Consider the following 25,580-nt stretch of genomic DNA (forward strand, 5'->3'; position numbering starts at 1 on the left):
ATACGTGCTCCCCATGTCTGTGATGATCAGTTCATCAGATACTGCATGTTATAAAAATTTCCAAATATTTTCAGGCCCATGACATAATTCTGTTTAATGTGAGAAGAGAAAACAGTTCAGAAATAACGTAGTGAGCCTCATATGCTCTTTAAAAATGCAGTGGTTCGATGTTAAATATTTCAAATTTATTAGGGTACTTTAATACCCGAAAAAACGATCTTTCTGTACGTTTTTCTTTTTTGAAACTATATAGTTTTATTTACTTAAGCCTTTGGAACTTAAACTCCGTTAGTCTATTGTTTATATAAAACTGTAAACAATCGAGTATCCGTGTAACCGGGTGCTTTGACATAACTAAATGCGTCCGATGTATCTTACCATATTTTTCGACATTAGAAGGTGAAATTTATATTAAAAAAAAATATATGTAAATCTTGTCATTTAAGAACACTTCATGTTATTACTATAAATAAATAGAGTAAACGCACCGTGAAATCTTAACTAATTTGGTTGAAGTTCCCCAGTGTGAAAAGAACATGTGACAACTTTCTTCATTTATCGACACTGTAAGTAAAACTACACAAGCGTCTAACTTTCTTGTGACCAAGCAATGCTTCCTGTTATTGCGCAGTATGAGAAAAGTGCCGATAAAATACCATTTTAAGTGAATTTCGGTCAGAAATCTCTGCCTACCCCGAGATGGTCAAGATGGCGACCAACTGCAACATTAGGTGAGTAGCACGGGCATGAGCGCCTGACGTATTTTGTGCGATTTATTTATTGTTATTTCTTTTCATTTGAAGCTGAAATACTTGGGGATTTTGTTTGTATTCATTTCGCTGTTGTAGTCTGGTATTGTGAATTGCCAATACACAATATATGTAACTTGTATTTTTGAAAAGGCTCTTCACTCTTGTTATATTGAACCCAAACACTATGAAAAAAAAAATTAATAAATTATAAAACAACCCCCCTCCATAGCCAGTACGTCAAAATTGTAGCCAGCAGACACCCCTAGGATATGTTAGGTTGGTATCTTTTGAGTCACTATAACTTGAGGGTAATTCTAACCTAATGGCAGTTGACGTTGTCTATGTTATTTTACTCACTGTAACTAAGCTATTTTGTTGGCCGGCTGTAACTAAGCTGTCATTGAACTTTGAAGACTACTGCGACTTGAATTGCCTAACGCAGGGTAGGTCTAAGCTAGCATTCGCGGCAAGCCCCCCACCCCTCCATAGCTAATATGGCAAAATTTTAACCAGTAAACACCCCTAAAAATACCATCATAATGTAGCCTGGAGGTGTTTACTTGTTACAATTTTGCCGTATTAGCTATGGAGGGGGGGGCGCTTGCCGCGGAATGCCGGCTTGACCTACCCTGCATTAGGTAATCAAGTCGTAGTCAGTCTTCAAGGTCAATCACAGTTTAGTTACAACCGGGCGACAAAATATTACTTTAAATTCTTGTAAAGCAAGTAAAATAACATAGAAAAACGCCAATTGCCACAGTCTAGCTCACCGCGGACAGCCAGCTTAGAATTACCAACTTGGCTTTTTCTGCAGTTTTTTGGTTGTTAATTATGAATTTACCTTTCATTATTGGCGCTGGAGTCTAATTAACCTGTAATTAACCGCCGAAGTCCATCCAACAATTAAGGGTTTCCACATGCGATCTTCACAAGACAGAGCACGGGTACGTCTGTTTCGAACGGTTCTTATCCCGTCTGGCAAGTGCAATAACTTGTTAACACATGGGTCCCCTCCCTTGGGCCATTAATAAACACAGCGAAGGGACATTCCATTTGGCCGACAACAAACAGATGCACCGCCAGTATCAGAACCCCTAAAAGTGTAGAAAAAATAGTTGAAAAGGTAAAAACAGGCACGGAGCTAATATATAGAATTACCGAGTGCCCTATCATATCCTAGCCATTTAAAAAAAAAAAAAAGGTAGAACCAAGCATTAGGGGCCAAGTCAGGACTGTGAGAAAATGCACTTCAGAAAAGAAAATGAATTTTAACCAAAAGGTTTAATCAGGACATTACTTTTCTTTTAACATAGCAGTGGAGAGCTCGTCGAAAAATGCACCAGGGATGGAGGGATGAGTTTAATGGGTCACACTTGAAGGTACTGCCAAGCCTAGCTCTGCATGGGGTATTACTTTGGAAGTTGAATTTGGTATTTCTAAGTATTAGTTCTGCGCCTGTTTTTACCTTGGAAACTGGTTTTTCCTATACTTTCAGGGCTGCTGATAAAGAAGACGCATTTGTTTATTGTCGGCCAAGTATTATTTGCCCCCTAACTCTACCCAACAGTGATACCATAACGAAAATCTTCCTCACACTGCCGGTATTATTGTGGGTAAATTGGGAACTAACTTGGCTTCTCAACAAAGTGCCTGAACTTGTATTTACATGGCAACGAATGCTCAGTTCTTCTGTTAGTATTACAGTATTGATTATATGTAAATAGGCATTATGTGAAAGAGCATTACATCAAGCTTTTTGGAATGTGAATGGACAACATCCATGGTTTGGTCAAGTGGTCTAAAAGAATTTCCCAAGTCTAGCTGCTTTCTTCTGAACTTCACTCAACATGACCTGGCAACTAAAATGATCCCAAAAATTTTCATTTGGAACAAGCGTATTATACTTCTAATCTTGTGATGATAAATTTTGTATGTAAGTGTTTACTGTATAGTAGAAAATACCTAAATGTTTGCATCTATAATTTTCATGTATATGATATCATACAAGTAACTTACAACATTAACCCCTGTTGATAGCTCGGTAGTCAAAAGTCTTTGTTTCCCAACTAGGCGGCAGCATGAATCCCACTGGTGACAAAGCTTTTATCAATTATAGTTTCTTTTGGGCGTAAGTTATTACCATGGTATAGAAAACTGGGTATTAAATGTATTTGCATCTCAATACACACACACACACCTCTTCCTGATAAATAATATGCATGATATCACCCTCCACCTGTGTTGATCATTATTATTATTTTTTGTTACAGCTTACTCTGATGGCATCCCAATTAATTTCCCAAGTCCAGCTGCCACGTTTTATCTTGGCTTTCTCTTTTTATCAGAGTAACAGGGCACACAAAGGTCCACAACCATCAGCATAATAATTTCGCTCAAGGGTAAGAGTAAACACTCCACCTTGCAAAGAGAGAGACAATGAAAGATAGTACGCCAGTTCAGGGGAATCACGCGTGAGCATTTGCACAATACTTATAAGACTGTGATAACAGATTTTGTATGTAATCGTTGCTGAATACTGTAATGTACCTAAATATCATTTTCATTTATAATTTCTGTATATGTCAAATCGGCCAATTTATCTTCCTGAGTCCAGCTGCTTCCTGCTGGTTTTGACTCCACATCTGGCAACTAAAATGATCCAGAAAATTTTTTTCCATATCATCTTACAATCTTTCATATCATGATGTTAGTATAGTTCAACCAGTATTATAGGTAAGAGAAAACACCCTACCTTTGAAAAAGACGCAATGAAAGATATGCTTATTAAGGAAAATCCTATGTGAGCATTCATATTATACATGTCATACTATGATAATATATTTTATATGTAACTGCTACTCTCTATCTACAAGAAAATACATGAATACTGTTTGCATCTTACTTTCGACATTTATATGTGAGGAACTAAAAATTGTGTGATTAACTCTTGAACATAATCTGCCGGGGTTTTTTACTGTGTTAGCCCATCCAAGTCTATAACCACCATGAGTGTTGAAAAGAAAATAATATAGGCAGGATACATAATTTTAATTTTGTAATAGGAAGAGGAACCACAAAGTAAATGAAGTTACAAGAGTGCAAAATCTGTTGCCTTTAAGGTATTCTCAAGCAAATTACATAAATTATTGGTAAAATATATTGTAAAGAGTAATCAGCTTGAACATTCACGTAAAACTTGGCAAAATCATAATGCACACTCTGTACACGGTGAAAAATTTCACACAACAACTTTGTCCAGTACTAGTATACAGTAGTAACAAGATCTTATAACATTGTCACTAGAAGTCTGTTAGAATCCACATTAATACTAATCAATTGAAAATATTAGTTCAGACATGGTCTGTATTTTGACACCATGAGTTTGAAAAGAGTGGCAAGGTTACCAACAATCCTTATTTATGTCCATAAGCTTTTATGCCGGGTACTCGGATCTGTAGACAGGCCGTCTTCCCTGTCAACTGACTGGAAGTTGAAAACCCACCCAGAAATGTCGTTATCCCAGTCAAGGAAGTGATCAAAGGGAAGCGATGACTTGTGTAACCCCTTACTTGAGGTGGCATAGGTATGCCAGGGAAGTAGGGCACAGTCTGCAGAAAGTATGATTTTTCTATACATAGCAGTCATATAGGCAAACTATATTAAAGTATTTTCTGTTGTATAGTGACAGTAACATATAACATTAAGTTTAATAGTATTAGAAGTATAATACGAAGGCTCAATTCAAATTGCATCAACTGATTTGAACTGAAACACTGTATTCTCCTATCTTTTGAAGGTAAAGAGCTGTTGCTCTTCCTGTTCTGTTGAATATAGGGACATGCTCTGCTAATGATTAATGAGTGTATGTGTTTGATGTTAAACTGACTGGAGAAGTGTTTAGAGCCTGGCTGAAGGAGAAAGTGATCAGAGAACTATTTGCTATCCCATAAGGGTTGCACAGTTCGGAAGACAATATCTGGCTAAAATGAATGATGGTCACAGTACTCTACTTTCATCTTTCAGAGTTGATCATTTTTATAGACATTATCTAAAAAGTTCCAAATATGATATTATATACAGTACATAGAAATTATAGAGGGAAACTAATATGAAAAGTATTTTCTGTTGTAGAGTAACAGTAACATACAATATTCATTTTCATAGTATTAGAAATATAATACGAATGCTCAGTTGCAATTGGCCAATTGAATAAGGTCTTTCCTTATAAAGGAACGTAGCATATTGATGGCTTGTAAGTGTTTGTGTTCCCTGGTAAAAGCTATGGACAAAAAATAATTTATCCAGATCATTTTAGTTTCCAAATGTTGAGCAAAAATTAGAAAGAAATAGTTGAATTTGGTAAGATAATTTGGTCCATTTGACCAAACCATGGATATTGTCTACCACTGGCACTGTTGAGAAGTTAAATTTAATATACAAATTGGGAAAGCAATATCATTTTGACTTTAGCTAGGATGGTTTTGAATGGTAATTCAAAATATATATACATAAGGTTTATGTGCCTTTTGGGGGAGGTCAGGTGGTTTAGTTTGGAATGCTTAGAGGATGACCTTGGTTATAACCAGTAGGCAGCAACATGGGACACTGACCTTAGTCAGCTAGGAACCACATGCCATAAGGAACTGGCTATCCTTTTGTGTGTTTAGTCAGTGAAACATTTCATGGATTCTGTTATGTTTATGGTAGTTAAGGTTACGCGACTACCTTCCATTTGTAACTGTGATTACCTTTTTTGGTGAAGCGATCGGTTGTTAGTGTCTATTCCATTTTCGTCGTCAAATATCCTGGATGTAGGATGATATAAATGAAATCTTCTGGTACTGTTTATTGGGCGGTGTACATTGTAGTGGGAGACACGAAGAGGTACAAAGTATATGTGTATAAATGATACAATACAAAACATATGAGTATCAAAGCTAGTAAAGAAGTCTGTTGGGTAGTTTATATAGGATTCAGTACTAATATTGTGCAATACCTTTGAAATGTGCATTTCCATGAGTTCATTTCCATCTTATCTCACAGTGGAAGGGGTAAGTCAAATGAAATGTTAGCAATTCGAGCATTGATGGGTCAGGAAGTTGAGTAAAATTTGCAGGTACGTTGGGCCTTAGTCACCTGTCAAGTTCAGTACTTGGTTCCAACTCCTTTTATGACCTTTGTACTCAAATTGCTAATGCCCTGGACTCTCACCTGGAAGACCGAGGTTCAGTCCCATGGTGATCAGAAATTTATTTCTGTGAAACATGTTTCCATGTGTTCATTTACATCATATCGCACAGTGAAAGGGGTAAGTCGAATTAAATGTTAGCAGTTCAAGCACTGATGGGTCTAGGGTAAAATTCGTTTGTATGTTAGGCTTTAGTCGCCTGCCCGGGAAATACCTTAGGTATGTACTGTAAGTACTTGAGGTTCCAACTCCTTTTATGACCTTTGTGCCCAAATTTTTAATGCCCTGGACCAGGGCTCTCACTCGAAAGACTGGGGTTTAGTCCCATGGTGTTGGAAATTATTTCTGTGAAACACGTTTCCATGTGTTCATTGCCATCATATCTCACAGTGAAAGGGATAAGTTGAATGAGATGTTAGCAGTTCAAGCGTTGATGAGTCAGGGAGTTGGGTAAAATTTGCTGGTATGTTAGGCCTTAGTCACCTCCCCAGGAAGAACCTGAGGTACGTAAGTACTTTGTTCAACTCCTTTTGACCCTTATGCCTGAATTGCTAATGCCCTGGACTCTCACTCGAAAGACCGGGGTTTGGTTCCATGGTGAGTCAGCAATTTATACACACACACACACACACACACACACTGTATACCACTTCCTCATAAAGAACTCATTTCTGTAGTATCACTCCTACCTGTTATTTTTATTTTGCAACTTATGGTGGTTATAGGCAGGAGCAGAACAAAAATGAAAAAAAAACTCCAATGATTACTTTTTTGAGTTTCTTAAAAGCAAAAAGAAAATATAATGATATTTAGGTAATTTACAGTATTCAGTGAAAATAACATACAAAATTTATCAGCCTTTAAAGTATCATGTGGATGCTCACATCTGATTTTCCTAAGTAGGTGTAGTATCTTTCCTTGTGTCTCTCTTTGCAAACTGGAGTATTTACTCATACCCATATTGGTGGATGAATGAATTTACTATGATGATGTGATACGAATGTGTGTGTCCTTGGGTAAAATACAGCTATGTTATGTGAGAAAAAACATTATTTCAGAATCAGTTGCCAGATTTTGACCCAAGATCAAGAAGGAAGCAGCTGGGCACAGGACAGTAATTTTGTCAACTTGATCAAACAGTGGATATTGCCTACTGTTCACCTAATATAATGCAATGAGGAGACGATGATTTAGATTTAGACAGCCTTGTGCTGGCACGGGCTCCTTGCTCTACAGCAAGCAGTAATAATGAGGCGACACGATTCATCATTCACATTATGTCTAGTCAATACTGTAAAACTGATTAGGGGGAAATAGCATTGGTTATCGTCAAAATATATGTTCCGGCGCTTTGTTGAGGTCAGATTGCCCCTGATTTGGCCACAACACTAGATGTTTTGTCAACGTATAAGTCGTGTCTCTTGTTTACATAGCATGTTAGATATTGATAGTAAACAGCAAAGTCTCATTATTTAATCTAGAGACCTTAGTAGAGTGTCCATAGTTTGGTCAGATTGGCCAAATTATCTTCCCGAGCCTAGCTGCGTCCTCCTGATCTTGACTCCACATCTGGCAACTAAGATGATCCTGAAAATTTTTGTCCGTATCATTTTACAATCCCTTATATCATCATGTTAATATAGGTCAACCAATATTATGAGTAAGAGGAAAAAAACTCATTCTACCATACAAAAAGATACACAGTGAAAGATAGTAGGCTTACTAAGGGAAATCATATGTGAGCATTCATATTATACTTGTCTTACTCAGATAATATATTTTTTATGTAACTGCTACCCTCTAATAGAAAATTTACGGGCTGCTTCAGGAGCAAGAGCCCATGCCAGCACAAGGCTGGCTTAATCTTAAACAACATAATAGAAAATACGTGACTGCTGTTTGCAGTTTTAATTTCAACATTTACAATATGGGAGGAATTGAAAATTGCCTGATTAACTCTTGACCAAATAATCTTTGGTGGCTTTTGATTGATAGCTCCGCCCTAAGTCTATAACCACCTTGTGTTAAAGAGAAAACAATGTAGGTAGGATATATAATTTTAATTTTGTAATAGGAAGAGGAACCACAAAGTAAATGAAACAACAGGAGTGCAAAATCTGTTGCCTTTAAGGCATTCTCAAGCAAACTACTGTACATAAATTATAGGTAAAAAATATTGTAAAGAGTAATCAACTTGAACATTCACATAAAACTTGGCAAAATCATAATGCTTTCTCAGTACACCTTAGTGAAAAATCTCATAAACAGCTTAGGCTAGTCCAATACTAGTATAGTAACAAGATCTTATAACATTGTCACTAGAAGTCTGTTATTGACAACCCAATCAGAAATGTCGCTATCCCAGTCACGAAAGTGATCAAAGGCAATGACTTTGATGACTTTTACTGCTGCTTTATTACAGATAACCCCTTACTAGAGACAATGGCATTGACTGTACCTGCCAGGGAACAGTGGGAGCACAATATAGATACAGTGATGCCTGTGAGAAAAGGCAAATGTGTGACATTCATATAAAGTATTTAATGTTGTATGACTAATTGTGACAGTAAAAGAAACAAGCTATAACATTTATTTTTACAACTAGTACAGTATTACAAGTATAGAAAAGGCAAACTATAAAGTATTTAATGGTAGGCTCAATTCTAATGTACGCAAGTATAACACGGAGGCTCAATGAGTCGAACTTATGATGTTATAGGCCTCTAATATCTTTTCAAGGTAAAGAGCGGTTGCTCTTCCTCATCTGTTGAACATAGAACCTGCCAAGCTGATTTCTTATGAGTGTCTGCGATTGATGTTAACTGATTAGAGAAGTGTCTAGAGCCTGGCTAAAGAAAGAAAGTGACCGGATAATTTTTAATAGATATTACTTAACAGTTCCAAGTATGATATTATCTACATAGAAATTGTAGAAGCAGACTACTGTATATCAAAGTATTTTCTGTTGTAGAGTAACAATAACATACCGGTACATTTATTTTCATAGTGTTAGAAGTAAAATATGAGTGCTTAGTTGTAGTTGCTGAGTTGAGTATATTAATACAATTGAATAAACTTTTCTATTATCTTTTTTAAGGTAAAGAGCTGTTGTTCTTCCTTATGATGCTGATTAAAGGAAATGATATTTAGGTAATTTACAGTAACCAGTAAAAATTACATACAAAATTTATCACAGTCTTAATAGTATCATGCTAATGTGTACGTCTGATGTCCCTAAGTAGTCGTAATATCTTTCATTGTGTCTCTCTCTTTGCAAGGTGGATTGCTCACTCTTACCGTATTGGTGGATGGGTGGATGAATGAAGTGCAAACGTTTGTGTCCTGTTACTTGGGTAAAATACATTAATGTTATGTGGGGAAAAAAAGAATTTTTTCAGAATCACTTGCCAGATTTTGACCCAAGATAAGAAGGGAGAGCTGGAGTCGGGCCGATAATGTGGCCTTGACCAAACGATGGATATTGCCTACTGTTCACGTAATGTAATGTAATAAGGAGATGATGATCTAGATTTAGCTAGCCTTGGGGGAAATAGCATTGGTTATCATCAAAATCTATGTTCAGGCACTTTGTTGAGAAGTCAAATTGCCTCCTGACTTGGCCACAACACTAGACTATACATATTGCCAACATGTGAGTCGTGTCTCTTGTTTGCATATCGTTTTAGATATTGATAGTAGACAGCACGGTCTAAATATTTAATCTGTAGACCTTAGTAGACAGTGTCCATAGTTTGGTCAAATTATCTTCCCGAGTCCAGCTGCCTCCTCTGATCTTGACTCCATCTGGCAACTAAAATGATCCTGAAAATTTTTGTCCGTATCATTTTACAATCTCTTATATCATCATGTTAGTATAGCTCAACCAGTATTACAAGTAAGAGAACAAAAAATCATTCTACCATACTAAAAGATACACAGTGAAAGATAGTATGCTTACTAAGGGAAGTCATATGTGATTATTCATAATATACTACTGTAGTCATACTGTGATAATATATTTTGTCTAACTGTACTATTCATGTCCATAGGCTTTTATGCCGGGTACACTGTCTGTAGCCAGGTCGTCTTCTCAGCCAGTTGATGAAGTTGAAAACCCAATCAGAAATGTCGCTATCCGAGTCATGAAAGTGCTCAAAGGGAAGCAGTGACTTTTGTAACCCCCTACTCGAGCTGGCACAGATATGCCAGGGCAGTGGGGCACAGTGCAGAAAAGTATTATATTTATATACATAGAAGTCATATAGGCAAACTATATTAGAGTAATTTTTATTGTATAGTGACAGTAAAATATAACATTTATTTTCATAGTATTAGAAGGATAATATGAAGCCTCAGTTCAAATTGCATCAAGTGAGTCCCAAATAAGGTTAAGCCCTCACTTATCTTTTTAAGGTAAAGAGCTGTTGCTCTTCCTAGTCTGTTGAATATAGGAATTTGCCAAGCTGATTGCCTATGAGTGTTTGCATTTGCTGCTCAAATGACAGAGAAGTGTCCAGAGCCTGGCTGAAGAAAGAAAGTGAGTGGAGAACCACGTGCTACCCCCGTAAGGGTTGCACAGTTTGGAAGGCAGCTATATCTGGCTAATATGAGTGATAGGCACAATACTTTTCTATTATCTTTGTCAAGGTAAAGAGCTGTTGTTCTTCCTTATAATGCTGATTAAAGGAAACAATATTTAGGTAATTTACAGCAATCGGTAAAAAATACATACAAAATATATCACAGTCTTAATAGTATCATGCAGTGTCCATAGTTTGGTTAAATCGGCCAAATTATCTTCCCGAGTCCAGCTGCCTCCTCCTGATCTTGACTCCACATCTGGCAACTAAAATGATCCTGAAAATTTTTGTCCGTATCATTTTACAATCTCTCATATCATCGTGTTGGTATAGCACAACCAACAGTACGAGTAAGAGAACAAAAAATCATTCTACCATACTAAAAGATACACAGTGAAAGATAGTACGCTTACGAAGGGAAATCATATGTGAGCATTCATAATACACTAATCATACTATGATAATATATTTTGTCTAAGTGCTGCTACTCATGTCCGTATGCTTTTATGCCGCTACTCGGTCTTTAGCCAGGTCGTCTTCTCTGCCAATTGATGAAGTTGAAAACCCAGTCAGAAATGTCGCTATCGAAGTCATGAAGGTGCTCAAAGGGAAGCAGTGACTTTTGTAACCCCCTACTCGAGTTGGCACAAGTATGCCAGGGCAGTGGGGCACAGTGCAGAAAAGTATTATTTTTATATACATAGACGTCATATAGGCAAACTATAGAGTAATTTTTATTGTATAGTGACAGTAACATATAACATTTATTTTCATAGTATTAGAAGGATAATATGAAGCCTCAGTTCAAATTGCATCAAGTGAGCCAGTGATTTATAATATTGAAGTCTTCGCTCATCTTTGTAAGGGAAAGAGCTGTTGCTCTTCCTAATCTGTTGAATATAGGAATCTGCCAAGCTGATTGCCTATGAGTGTTTGCGTTTGCTGTTCATATGACAGAGAAGTGTCCAGAGCCTGGCTGAAGAAAGAAAGTGAGTGGAGAACCACGTGCTACCCCCGTAAGGGTTGCACAGTTTGGAAGGCAGCTATATCTGGCTAATATGAGTGATAGGCACAATACTTTCATCTTCCTGAGTTGATTTTCTTAGATATTACTTAAAAGTTCCAAGTATGATATTATATACATAGAAACTGCAGAAGCAAACTATATCAAAGTATTTTCTGTTGTAGAGTAACAATAACATACATTTATTTTCACAGTATTAGAAGTAAAATACGAGTGTACAGTTGCAGTTGCTGAATTGAGTACATTAATACAGTTGAATAAACTTTTCTATTATCTTTTTCAAGGTAAAGAGCTGTTGTTCTTCCTTATAATCCTGATTAAAGGAAACAATATTTAGGTAATTTACAGCAATCGGTAAAAAATACATACAAAATTTATCACAGTCTTAATAGTATCATGCTAACGTTCACGTCTGATTTCCCTAAGTAGTCGTAATATCTTTCATTGTGTCTCTCTCTTTGCAAGGTGGATTGTTCACTCTTACCTGTAATGGTGGATGGGTGGATGAATGAATTTACTATGGTGATGTGATACGAACGTTTGTGTGTCCTGTTACTTGGGGAAAATACAGTAATGTTATGTGGGAAAGAATAATTTTTTCAGAATCACTTGCCAGATTTTGACCCAAGATGAGAAGGGAGAGCTGGAGTCGGGCCGATAATGTGGCCTTGACCAAACGATGGATATTGCCTACTGTTCACGTAATGTAATGTAATAAGGAGACGATGATCTAGATTTAGCCAGCCTTGGTGGAAATAGCATTGGTTATCATCAAAATCTATGTTCAGGCACTTTGTTGAGAAGTCAAATTGCCTCCTGACTTGGCCACAACACTAGACTATACATATTGTCAACATGTGAGTCGTGTCTCTTGTTTGCATATCGTTTTAGATATTGATAGTAGACAGCAAGGTCTAAATATTTAATCTGTAGACCTTAGTAGACAGTGTCCATAGTTTGGTCAAATCGGCCAAATTATCTTCCCGAGTCCAGCTGCCTCCTCCTGATCTTGACTCCACATCTGGCAACTAAAATGATCCTGAAAATTTTTGTCCGTATCATTTTACAATCTCTTATATCATCGTGGTAGTATAGCTCAACCAGTATTACGAGTAAGAGAACAAAAAATCATTCTACCATACTAAAAGATACACAGTGAAAGATAGTTTGCTTACTAAGGGAAATCATATGTGAGCATTCACAATATACTACTGTAGTCATACTGTGATAATATATTTTGTCTAACTGCTACTATTCATGTCCATAGGCTTTTTTGCCGGGTACTCGGTCTGTAGCCAGGTTGTCTTCTCAGCCAATTGATGAAGTTGAAAACCCAATCAGAAATGTCGCTATCAGAGTCATGAAAGTGCTCAAAAGGAAGCAGTGACTTTTGTAACCCCCTCAAGCTGGCACAGGTATGCCAGGGCAGTGGGGCACAGTGCAGAAAAGTATTATATTTATATACATAGAAGTCATATAGGCAAACTATATTAGAGTAATTTTTATTGTATAGTGACAGTAACATATAACATTTATTTTCATAGTATTAGAAGGATAATATGAAGCCTCAGTTCAAATTGCATCAAGTGAGTCAAATGTTACATTCAATATTCCACTCATCTTTGTAAGGGAAAGAGCTGTTGCTCTTCCTAATCTGTTGAATATAGGAATCTGCCAAGCTGATTGCCTATGAGTGTTTGCGTTTGCTGCTCAAATGACAGAGAAGTGTACAGAGCCTGGCTGAAGAAAGAAAGTGAGTGGAGAACCACGTGCTACCCCCGTAAGGGTTGCACAGTTTGGAAGGCAGCTATATCTGGCTAATATGAGTGATAGGCACTGTACTTTCATCTTCTTGAGTTGATTATTTTTAGATATTACTTAAAAGTTCCAAGTATGATATTATATACATAGAAACTGCAGAAGCAAACTATATCAAAGTATTTTCTGTTGTAGAGTAACAATAACATACATTTATTTTCACAGTATTAGAAGTAAAATACGAGTGTACGTCTTCTTCAAGGTAAAGAGCTGTTGTTCTTCCTTATAGTGCTGATTAAAGGAAACAATATTTAGATAATTTACAGCAATCTGTAAAAATTACATAAAAAATTTATCACAGTCTTAATAGTATCATGCTAATGCTCACGTCTGATTTCCCTAAGTAGTCATAATATCTTTCATTGTGTGTCTGTCTTTGCAAGGTGAATTGTTCACTCTTACCCGTAATGGTGGATGGGTGGATGAATGAATTTACTATGGTGATGTGATACGAGCATTTGTGTATCCTGTTACTTGGGTAAAATACAGTAGTGTTATGTGGGAAAGAATAATTATTTCAGAATCACTTGCCAGATTTTAACCCAAGATGAGAAGGAAGAGCTGGAGTCGGGCCGATAATGTGGCCTTGACCAAACCATGGGTATTGCCTGCTGTTCACATACTGTAATGTAATGAGGAGACGATGATCTAGATTTAGCCAGCCTTTTAAGGAAATAGAATTGGTTATCATCAAAATCTATGTTCAGGCACTTTGTTGAGAAAGTCAAATTGCCTAGACCTGACTTGGCCACAACACTGACTATAGCATATTGTCAACATGCGAGTCGTGTCTCTTGTTTGCATATCGTTTTAGATATTGATAGTAGACAGCAAGGTCTAAATATTTAATCTGTAGACCTTAGTAGACAGTGTCCATAGTTTGGTCAAATTGGCCAAATTATCTTCCCCGAGTCCAGCTGCCTCCTCCTGATCTTGACTCAACATCTGGCAACTAAAATGATCCTGAAAATTTTTTTATCCGTATCATTTTACAATTTCTTATATCATCGTAAAAAATAAATTAGTATAGCTCAACCAGTATTTGTTGTTTCCCCCTCCTTTGTGTTTGTTGCAGTAGTAAGAGAACAAAAATCATTCTACCATACTAAAGCTACACAGTGAAAGATAGTGAGCGGATAACCACGCTTACTAAGGAAATCATATGTGAGCATTCATGATACACTAGTCATACTTATGATAATATATTTTGTCTAACTGCTGCTACTATAATACATGTCCATATGCTTTTTATGCCGCTTTTGAAGGTAAAAGAGCGATCTTTTAGCCAGGTCGTCTTGGTTTATAAATGCTCTGCCAATTGATGAAGTTGAAAACCCAATCAGAAATGTCGCTATCCTTTGTTGAGTCATGAAAGTGCTGAAAGGGAAGCAGTGACTTTTGTAACCCCTTTTGGGGACTTGGTTCTGAACGAGTTGGCACAGGTATGCCAGGGCAGTGGGGCACAGTGCAGAAAAGTATTATTATTTTTATATATGTAAACGTCATATAGGCAAACTATATTAAAGTAATTTCTGTTGTATAGTGACAGTAACATATAACATTTATTTAAATAGTATTAGAACCCCAAGTATAATATGAAGCCTCAGTTCAAATTGCATAAAATGAGTCTTACTAATTATACTTTATATACAGATTTTCTGTTTTTACTTGTCTATATCTTTTAAAAATTGTAACTGATAAAACAAACATATGAGCTGTTGCTCTTCCTAATCTGTTGAATATAGGAATCTGCCAAGCTGATTGCCTATGAGTGTTTATTAGTTTGCTGTTCAAATGACAGAGAAGTGTCTAGAGCCTGGCTGAAGAAAAAGAATTAATATTTTACCATTGAAAAACTTATGTGTTGAGCGGATAACCACTTGCTACCCGGAAAATGGAAGGGGTTGATCTACAGTTTGGAAGGCAGCTATATCTGGCTAATATGAGTGATGGGCACAATACTCACATCTGTCAGAGTTGATCACTTTCCAAGTGTGATATTATATACAAAGAAATTATAGGGGCAAACTATATTAAAGTATTTTCTAATGCAGATTAAGAATAACATGCAACAATTATTTTTATAGCATCAGAAGTATAATACGAATGCTCAATTCCAGTTGCCTCAGTTAAGTCTTAACATTTATATGACTTATCTCCTAGTCTTTTGAAGGTAAAGAGCTGTGGCTCTGCCTACAATTTTGAGTGAAGGAACATGACATATAGATGGCTTATAAATGTTTGCATTCCTTGTTAAAAGCCATGGAGAAAAAATAATTTATTTTCGGTTTTGAACGCTTGACTTTGTTTTGAAAATTTTATAATTTTTAGATATTTCAAGATCAGAAGTAAACAGTTGAATTTAGTCCTCCTGACCAAAAATGGATATTGTCTACCATTGGCACTTTGTTTAGAAGTTAAATTTGCTATTACAGTATACAAACTGGGAAAGCAATATCATATAACTTTAGCTCAGCTTTAGCCAGGATCATTTTGAATGATAAAAAAATATATGTAGGCCTAAACTGTATAAGGTTTATGTGCCATCTTTTGGGACTTAGTTCTGAACGGCTAGAGGTTCGCCTTGGTTATAACCAATAGGCAGCAGCATGGGTCAGCTAGAACTCCATGCTACAAGGAACTGGCTATTCGATTGTGTATTAGACAATGAATCATTCATGGATTCTGCCTCATAAATGCATAGCTACAATTAAGAAGTGGTCCATGTATATTGGGATTGTTAGGAGTCACCTGGTTTCCAAAATGTAAATTGATATTCTGGCAATATTTAAATTGGGGTATATAGTTGGCCAGTACAGTCACTCAAGACTCCAATGATTATTTTTTCAAGAGTTAACCCTTTTGGTTTAAGCACACACCAGAATATGGCCCAGACTTATAGCAAAATACAATAATTCATATTGTAACCTTTGACATTTTTATTTTGAATCTAAAGTTAAATTTCTCTTCCAGGTATAGGTGATGTTTATAATTCGTTCTCACACCCCCAAGAGGATGGTCTTCTCGGATGGTGTTGGTGCTGTGAAGTCTTTGCCCCCTGCAGTACTGACACCGTAAATCATGAAGGGCATCATGAGTGATCCCAGAATAATTACCAGGATTTCGATGGCAGAAAATACGTAGTAAGTTAAAAAATACTGTAACCAAAAATAATTGTGAAAAATTTAGTTTCACTTGTAATTTTATTAATGTCAGATTTTTCTGTTTTTACTTGTCTAAAAAGGAATGAATTTGCTTTGTAAAATTGTAACTGATAAGGGAACAAACATATGTGGAATGTTTCAGTGATCTATAAGCATCTTATGCATTGCAATGTTATAATCCTTATGAAGATCATTGGGTATTAAAATTGATTTCTTAATAACCACTAAGGCTAGTACAGTAGTGCCTGAACTTTTCATAAGCTATTTTCAGATAACTTTGAGCTGACAGCAATTCCATATAGTGCCTGACCTAACTGTAGCTGTACTTCACACTTAGGCTAACATTCGATTTAAGAAATTATCCATAAATGTAGTGTATCTAACGTGGTAGTATATTGAAAAGTAATTATAGTAATTTTCCCAAGGAATGTCACTGATAATTACAGAAGCCTGTGGAAAGAGTGAGGGAGATGTTTGTCCCTCCTAGAAAGGTTATTATTAATATTTTTTTTTTGATGTTCCTGTCAAACAGAAAATTGTTTGACCTTATCTTTCAGTATTGTTGAGGTATATGTGTTGAGCGTTGTATCATAAATTCATAATTAAGTACAAAACCTGGCTGCGAGTCCATACCTCAGGAAAATGGAGACCTCTGGAAGCAAAAGAATTGGATCTAGATCTACACTGCTTTAAAGGTATTTTAGATGTAGCTACCATCATCTTGCTTGTATCTCTACTTATAAATACAGTGCAGTGCATGTAATTGAATTGATTGCTGGGAAGATATTTTCTTATATTTCATGCAGGCATCTATGTTCAGTATAACAATGCATAAAAATGAATGGTCTTAATAGCTGCTTAATTAGATTTCAGGATTTGTTTTCTGGGAGTCTGCATCTCAAGAACTGATATATTGTTTCTTCTTTGTAGGTATGTAATAACGGGTTTGAAATCTAGTACTGTACAGTAATACACCATTGCATATGGAGAAGCACTGAAAAATAACAGGGCAGGGATTTGAAAAGGATTAACTCTCAGACCCTTTTAGTTCATGGGAGTTAAGGTTACATTCAAGGTTCCAGAAAGTACAGTATCTAGAAAGAGGAACCTGTGTATGTCTGAATTTTCTTTTCATTCTCTCAAATTATCAGAGCATGTATTGTTATTATTTGCTAATCAGTAGCCAGAGGTGAATCTGCAGGAAGATATTTCTGGCACCAGAACTGTATGGAATATAATTCTGCTACCAAAGTTAACTTTTCACTGTCACGGAGCTAAGTTTGTATTAGAAAGCAGATTAAAAAGCTACTGTAATATGTTAACATAAAATTTTAAATTATCATGAAAGCTTAATGTATCCTTGTCATTGTTGTACATGAAGACATATCTATAGACTTAACATTACTTAGGATTGTCACATGTGTGTGAAGGCCCTTTTCATGTGAAGTAAGACAATGACAGTGTTGTGGTTTCAGTTTTTTTAACCATCGACTTTTACAGGTTGAATTGGTCTTCTGTTGTCTTCTTGCATTTAATAATTATCTATTCATGTGGGTAATTGACTTTCAATACCCCTTCATATCTAAAATCCAATTTAAACAAGTAGCTTAACACAACTTGAGCACCTTCTTTTTAGTTGAAGCTCTTATTTTTGGACGTAGTTCTTATGATTATTCTATTTTCTATTTTCATCGTTTTTGTTTTGATAACTTATGATTGTTCTATTTTTTTATTGTTTTTGTTTTGATAAATTTTTTATAATTTTTAGATATTTTCTTGACTCCAAGAAGATTTGAGAGACTCGAGTAATTTAAGTTTGATACTGTACAGTACATGGGAATCAAACAGTACTTTTATATTCCAAGAATCCAATGAGAACAGGTCATTTTTGTGATATTCTGAGGACTCTATCTAGTAAAGTTCCCTATAGATATTTTTTTTCTTCTTTATTTTATCATTAAAATATCATTTTTTTTGTGATATTCTGTCTATCTAGTAAGTTCCTATAGTTGTTGTCTTGTGTGCATTACTTGTATTAGTTATGAAAATTCTTGATAAGAAAGAACTTCTAAGAGTTTGTTGTGGAATTATCCTTTGCTCTTCTAACTTTTTTTTTTTTTTAGATAATTGTACTATGCAGTTTTGCATTTATTGTTACTATATGTTCTTGAACATCTTTATATCAGCTTTTGACCAATGTATTCTGTTCCTTTCTCCATGAATGCTGAATCTATTTTATTTATTTGGTAAATTTACAGAGGTACCTTTTAAACATCTGCTTTCTAGGCATACTTGTCTTGTTATGTGGTTAAGGAACCAATCTAAGTTTCTCAGCCCAACTGCTTCATCAATTATAATTTTAAAATGCAATTTTGCAACATGTTAGCTACAGGTAATAGGAAAAATTTACGACTGCTTAAATTACTGTACTGATGTGTCCTAGATTATCTTTATTCAGTGATACCTTAAAACATCTTTGAGAATAGTCATGTGTTAAAGAAACTCATACCTATTAGTAAAAATATTTAATAGTGCAGTACTATGTACCTGGGTTATGTTAGGAATTTAGGTACCCACCTGAGTAAATTTGTCAACTGGAAATTATGTAAGGGGTACAATGCTTCCAGTAACCAGCTGGTTACCTGTATTGTGAGAAAGGTAGAAAAGTGTACTTACCCTTGGGGTTAGTCTAGGGCTGTTTTCACAATTTGCATAAGACTTCTGGTAGCAGGCAGATGGGTAGACTATCATTTGTGACAACCAAATGATCCCAAATGGCATTCTATTTTGGGGGGAACACTAAAATGCTTTATTTGTTAAATATAATCTGTATTAGGAAATAAAAATGGTTAAGAATTCCACTTTTTATTTACTTTTAAAGTTTGTTACTTAAGAAATTAAATTATTAATGATAAATTGTATTTAACAAAATCCAGACAACTGTGCTGTTCTTGCAATTTGAAAAAAAATGTGTTCTTTGTGGCCCTTACAAACATATCTTGAAAAACTGTTGGCTTTATCTATCCTGTGGTACAGATAGAAGCAGGCATTTTTCCCTTTAAGACTGACCTGTAATAAACAGAGGCAGGCATTTTTCCCCTTAAGACTGACCTGTAATAAACAAATATTTGTCAAAATTACCACCATCATCAATGTACCTTTCATAGTCAAGGTTCACACTACCTTACAATATTGTATTAAGAGCTAGATTATTCAAATTTTATAGCAACTAAAATGGAACAAGTTAGTATGATCATTAATTTGCCAAGCAGAATTCCACTGAATAGAATGGCTATATCTATAAGAACAAAAACAAGAGTAGAAGTCTAGTATAATTAGGAAAGATACAGTACATGTAAAAAAATGGAGCAAATCATAAAATGCAACAAAATAATGCATGGCTCTTAAAATACAATGAACCTCACAACCGAGAAGACTTGTCTGCAACTTTACAGAAAGGTAATAAAAAATCCATTGTACTGTATACAAATTGAATACTGATATTGGAGCTCTAATAAGCAAGAGGTTCAGGTAAAATGCACTCTTCTTGACTAGCACTGTTAGGACTACTGTAATATTTTCAAGTCTAGTGCATCTTTTAAAGAAACAATGCCCATTTTCATAAACAAAGTAGTCTTGATGGTTGATTGTCAGTACCGTTAGTTCCTTATTGAACTTTTAAAATACCATGCTACTCCACTTCACTAAACCTTGATCATCTAAATTTTCCAAAGCAAAATAGTGTATGCCACAATGGTATCCATAAGGATCCAACAAGGACCGTAGAACAGATACAAAATCTAACGAGGAACAGATAGTTGTGCTGTATACCACTACGTAATACTCGAGTACAGTGCAGAATATCTGAAGGTGAAAATAAATGCCAACAGTATTTTAGCACATCACTGCAGTGCAGTAGTACATACACTACTTTGAAGAGTAAGCTACTGCTAGCAAGGTTAAATCACAATGACTCAATTTGTAATTACAGTACATGCCACAGACCTCAAATTAACCATAAGGTGGCTTAAATACTGGCCAACTACTTATGAGAAAAGTACAAAATTCAACAAGGATGTAAGTGATTTAGAATAATTTTATTGACTTGAAATGTACTACTAATTAATATTGTACATTGCAAAAGTTGTGGTACATAAATTACAATCAATTATGGATGGGAACACAGGTGCAATGGGTTCGCAATAATTTTATGTTCAAATAACCAGCTTTCAACCACGATATTTGATGCAACTACCCTAATGAGCCAATGTACAACAACTTGAAAGAAAAAATTAATTTAATTTTTATACATCTGAAATTTTTGGAAGTCATTACTAATACAAATGGTTTAACAAGACCCTGAAACAAATCTGTGAAAGATAAAATTAAATGGTTTTAGTTAGGTATGAAAATTGAAGTGAACAGATAAAAACTTGAACGCTGTGCAGCTGAGAATCGAGGAATGCCCAACTAAATGGTGTTCTTAGCCTCCAACAAGTGGTAACTCTCATAAGGAGAGTTGTACAAGAAATTCTGCTGGACCAACTGAGAACAAGAATGTTTCATGTAAGAGTCAGGAAAAATGTGAATGTGATCTACAAACATTCTCTCTGAGTAAGGTATTCATAGTTCCAAGACAAGCTACCAAATTCCAAACACAGTTTAGTCTTTCTTAAAATACGAGCATATATGTGGTATAACTCATGGACTCACAATGAAATAGATGAACTCTGCAAACAAGCTACATTTTGTTAAAAAAATTAATACTAAGTGCTATGGTCAAGTGTGCACCACATTTCAACAATCGTTGGGTGACAGTCACTCAATTATGCCCTGCATGGCACACTGTAGACAGTACAAGAGGTTTTTTACAGCATCACTTTAGCCCAAGCTGCAATGCTTCTGAACTATTTCAGGCTGCTTAACTTTACCTTGCTCCAATTTTCACTTGTGGGGGGGGGGAATCCTTCAGGCAAGCCTTATATAGCTAGTGTAACTAAAACTAATTTATAACAATAACAAAACCATATCTAATGTCAAAATTTGCTCCTCAATTTGTAGGTGTTACAATCTCCACATAAGTAGAGGCCAAACCTGGCAAACAGAGTATATATAGCAAATGAAAACTAACACGGCCATTTTCCCAACAAGCAATGGAATAAACCCTAAGTTTCTGTGGTGGAGTATCTAATTCTGATAGTAAAGTACTTTTGGGAAAAATGAGGATGATGAAAAGCAACCTGCAATAGCTAATTAAGTGAGCCAGGCAAAATATCAAAATTTTCCAATAATTTGTATTCTTCCTAGTTACAGTATACAAACCAGAGCCTCTAAATATGGGAATATTCCTGTGAGAGCTGGAGTAGATCATAAAAATTTGGTTGTTATCAGCAGACTTTCTTCTGCATCAGGGACAAAGTGGGATGGCTGAGGTGGGTAATATGATAAAAGGCTCTGGTTCTTATACCTAGTAAAAATTCAAATTGCTTCAATACAGAAAAGTTACAATACTTTATATTATGAAAAAACAGCCAACGGCAACTAGTGAATTAACAACTACCATCCTGAACTACTACAGCAATAAGAATTCTGACGAGAACTAAATAATTAGAACACACCTGTTGAAGAACAGATGAACTAGTCATCTAGGGCAGCCATGCAATTTTATTTTGAATGGTAATCGCACCTGCCAGCATGAAGTTATAGGTAATTTATCTCTTTCACATAGGTAGATTCATCCCAAATAATGAATGTAAAATAACAGACCTTACCTTTAAACATTTGTTCTATGATGCAGTCCCCAGACACATGCCCAGATATGTATGTAATACAGGCATGCACTTCACACGAACTTGCAAAATGTATTTTCTTGGAGAATGATGGCCATATCCTTCGTGCCTGTGAATAAGATTGGTAAAAATAAGAATGCTGTATGACTGGCTGCCCACCAATACAAAATAACATTTACACATACAACTCACTTCACTGAAAGTTATTACAATACAGGCCTGTACTAACATGCCATGATCACAACCAAGTGTTCAAGGTTAGCATTCCTGGTTCAGTTGCTACCTGGGCCTCATGACGTCTTGAACGCAGTGAACATTAATGATGTAAAAAGTATACTCTCCACATACAGCAGTTAGTTTTACCTAATGACATTCATGATGTGCAACTGCAAAGGCTGTTGTAGAAGTTCAATGTGCAAACAAAGACCCAGGCAATATAATTACAGCTAAAATTCACTCGGTTTTAGATAATAAAATAACAGCACCTTAACGGATTTACATTACAACCAGTAATTTCTCTCCCACAAAATTTTTATATACAGTTAATTTACATTCAAATTATTGCCAATATTTCATCATCAAAAGATATGGTGGTCAGCTTTAGCCTTCTTATTACTGTTGTTTACTTAGCCTTGTCATGAATCCAGTTACTTATCTGTTGTAGCTGTACATGTACACCTTCAGAATAAAATGCAATGTAGGAATCACATGTCTATTAACAGACAATTGGAATATACTACTGCAAAAACCTGTGTTAGCAACTCTTAAACAAATGCAACCAAGAACTAAGTTAGTAACTTAACTTAAAGCTACACTACAATGAGTTTAGAACTACCAAAGCCCACAATTTTCAAGAAATATGTTGTGTAAAGGAAATTCACAATTTTTTTTGTTTGTACGTGCATGGCAGTATTTTTAATTTTGGTTTCTCTACTTGTACATACAGTAACCCTTGTCTGTTGTTTGAATGTGAACTCTGCACTGTCACTATGGCTCTTGGTAACTCACAAGGGTAACTCACAAGGAGTCTTATTTACCACATTTCTGGTAATAAAACTCATGAATTCTAGTGACCTCAATTTGGTATTAGTGATGAAATCAGTAAGTCAGTGACATGGGTTTATTTGTGAGTGTTAATATGTTTTTTTTTTTTGTAGGTTGCCTGGAGATACCTGTCCCACACCTCCACTACAGAGACTGGAATTGGTGTTGCTGTGTGCCCTGTTGGGTACCAACTCGTAGCAAGTCCTCGATGCAACACCCTGGTGGTGAATGCTCCAATGTGTCAAAAGAAATTGATAGCCTCCTTAAGCAGAAGCATAGTACCACAAGTGCCTTGCTGCTGTACATAAATTTTCTGTTAATCAATTGCATTAGAAACTAATCTATTCATTACACAATTTCAATTTTTGTGGGAATTATAATTGTCATAAAGGTTATGATTCTAGCCTATTATAAACGTTAATTATTTTGCCATACTGTTACATCGTAGGGTCTATTTTGGTTTGACACATTTATAATTATTAATGTTAATTATATTATTCACCTTTAATTTTGTGTACTGTATATGTTATCCTTCTGGTGTAACATAATGGCAAAAGCAGTGTAGACATCTCAAATCATACTTTGTAGAGAACTTTAAGGAAGCTGCCGTCATTTTCCTTACATGTGAAGACCACTAGGTCTGGCCAATACTTGGATGGCTAACCACCAATGAATGCCTGGCAATAACGTTTGCTGGCCTCTCAGACAGTAACGATGATATTAAGAATCCTGAATGTGTAAAAATGAAGCAAAAACATCCAAGAGGGTAATGGTGATGGAAGGGATGGGTACTGGCTACCAAACATACTGAGGGCCTGAAGTGGTATTGCAGTTGGAAATCTAACCTTAGGCGGATGAGATATACAAACCATATTATGGTTCTGAGGAGAATTAGTCTAAAAAACTAAACCTCGAAAACTTGTGGTTTATCAGCACTGACTGACTCTGAAAGAATAGTAACACCGACAGGAGCTAGATTGAAACTGCATATAAAAGGAAACTGCGCAAAAGTACCCTATATAAGATTCATTTACAAATTGTACTGATGACTTTCAAGACCTCAAACTGCATTTAGCATGCTGTTAATTACATGCAAGCCTGAATTGACATCAAAACTTCACAGATTATTCTTTAAACATTGTCAAACTTAAAAGTATTTTATCACATTTATATACAGAATAGGGTATCTATAATATAAAAATGACTATAATAGAGGGCTGAGAAGAAAATCCTGACCCAGGGATGTGATGCTAATACCACAAAGCTCAGACCATGGTACTTTCATTCTTCTTCATACTTATGTAACCTTGACAAGAGGCTGGGTCTGAGTGAGGCATAAAATAATGTTAGAACTCTGAGCTTACTGGTTTTAGAACACGACCATTATAAAAAAAAGTACTGATACACATTTTATTTTACACAGGATAATTCCCAAGTATTCAAGCTAAAGTTAATGAACATATAGCTAGGTAGTTTAATCAGGCTCCTGGGGCACAGACGTTTGTGTGTTATCCACACTGTACCACACAATGCGCAACATAAATGGTACTACCATCCCTTGTGGTACTACTTGGTAGCCTATGTACAGTACAGATTACATTGTTCAACCTGACAACCACATGGTCACTTTATCATACTTTTTCCTTTACTTTGTTTCTTGTCACAATAAGCCATTTTTTGCCAGAGCTGATGTCCAGTCTTCACATATCCATGTGACTCTTCCACTCTTTAAACATTTCCATCACTTCTTCCTCAGATCGTGCTGTTACCGGTGGATCATCGGTAATCCTTCGTAGCTTTTACCATCATTATGAAAAACATCACAGAGGTCAATATTAATCTAGATGAACACCAAACTGATCTGAAATTCTTCAAATACACCTGCCACTGTCTTCACTATAGATTAGTGTTATGGCACATTGAGTGAGAAGCTTAATGAGTTTCTGGTACCCTGGACTTTCATACATACCATTTCATTGCCTTAGTACTCCCTTTTGTTGCAGATATCTCGAGCAAGACATCAACCTGACAATAATTACAAATTACTTTATAAAATTTTTCTCAGCCTTTCTTCCTGTACCTCTCCCAATATTTTCAGAGTATGCTCAAGTAATCTTATTACTTTGTAATTTCTTCACTGTGGTACATCCCATTTTAGTAAGACCATGGATGACTGGATCCCCTGCTGCTTTTAATGTGTCACTGCGTCCAAAAGGCTTTT

General features: G+C 35.7%; 2 long non-coding RNA genes across 10 annotated transcripts in view; one reads left to right on the plus strand and one right to left on the minus strand.

Annotated features, from left to right (window-relative positions):
- Positions 1-294: 294 nt before the first annotated feature.
- Positions 295-24,300, plus strand: LOC136840041 (uncharacterized). 8 transcript variants are annotated; one of them, XR_010853508.1, is made up of 5 exons: positions 295-731; positions 16,336-16,505; positions 17,084-17,221; positions 18,295-18,407; positions 23,473-24,300. It is a non-coding gene; the product is annotated as an uncharacterized lncRNA (long non-coding RNA). The 8 variants fall into 8 exon arrangements; XR_010853507.1 differs by lacking the exon at positions 23,473-24,300 and having other exon boundaries at positions 296-731; positions 18,295-18,467; XR_010853510.1 differs by lacking the exon at positions 18,295-18,407 and having other exon boundaries at positions 297-731; positions 23,473-24,295.
- LOC136840043 (uncharacterized) overlaps positions 19,224-25,580 on the minus strand; it is a 104,013-nt gene continuing 97,656 nt past the window's right edge. For both annotated transcript variants that reach the window (XR_010853515.1, XR_010853514.1), the window contains exons 3-4: positions 22,298-22,424; positions 19,224-19,637 (exon numbers count right to left, since the gene is read on the minus strand). This is a non-coding gene — a long non-coding RNA (uncharacterized lncRNA). The remainder of the gene's footprint in view (positions 19,638-22,297; positions 22,425-25,580) is intronic.

This window comes from Macrobrachium rosenbergii, chromosome 7 (genome assembly GCF_040412425.1).
Source record: "Macrobrachium rosenbergii isolate ZJJX-2024 chromosome 7, ASM4041242v1, whole genome shotgun sequence".
NCBI lineage: Eukaryota > Metazoa > Arthropoda > Malacostraca > Decapoda > Palaemonidae > Macrobrachium > Macrobrachium rosenbergii.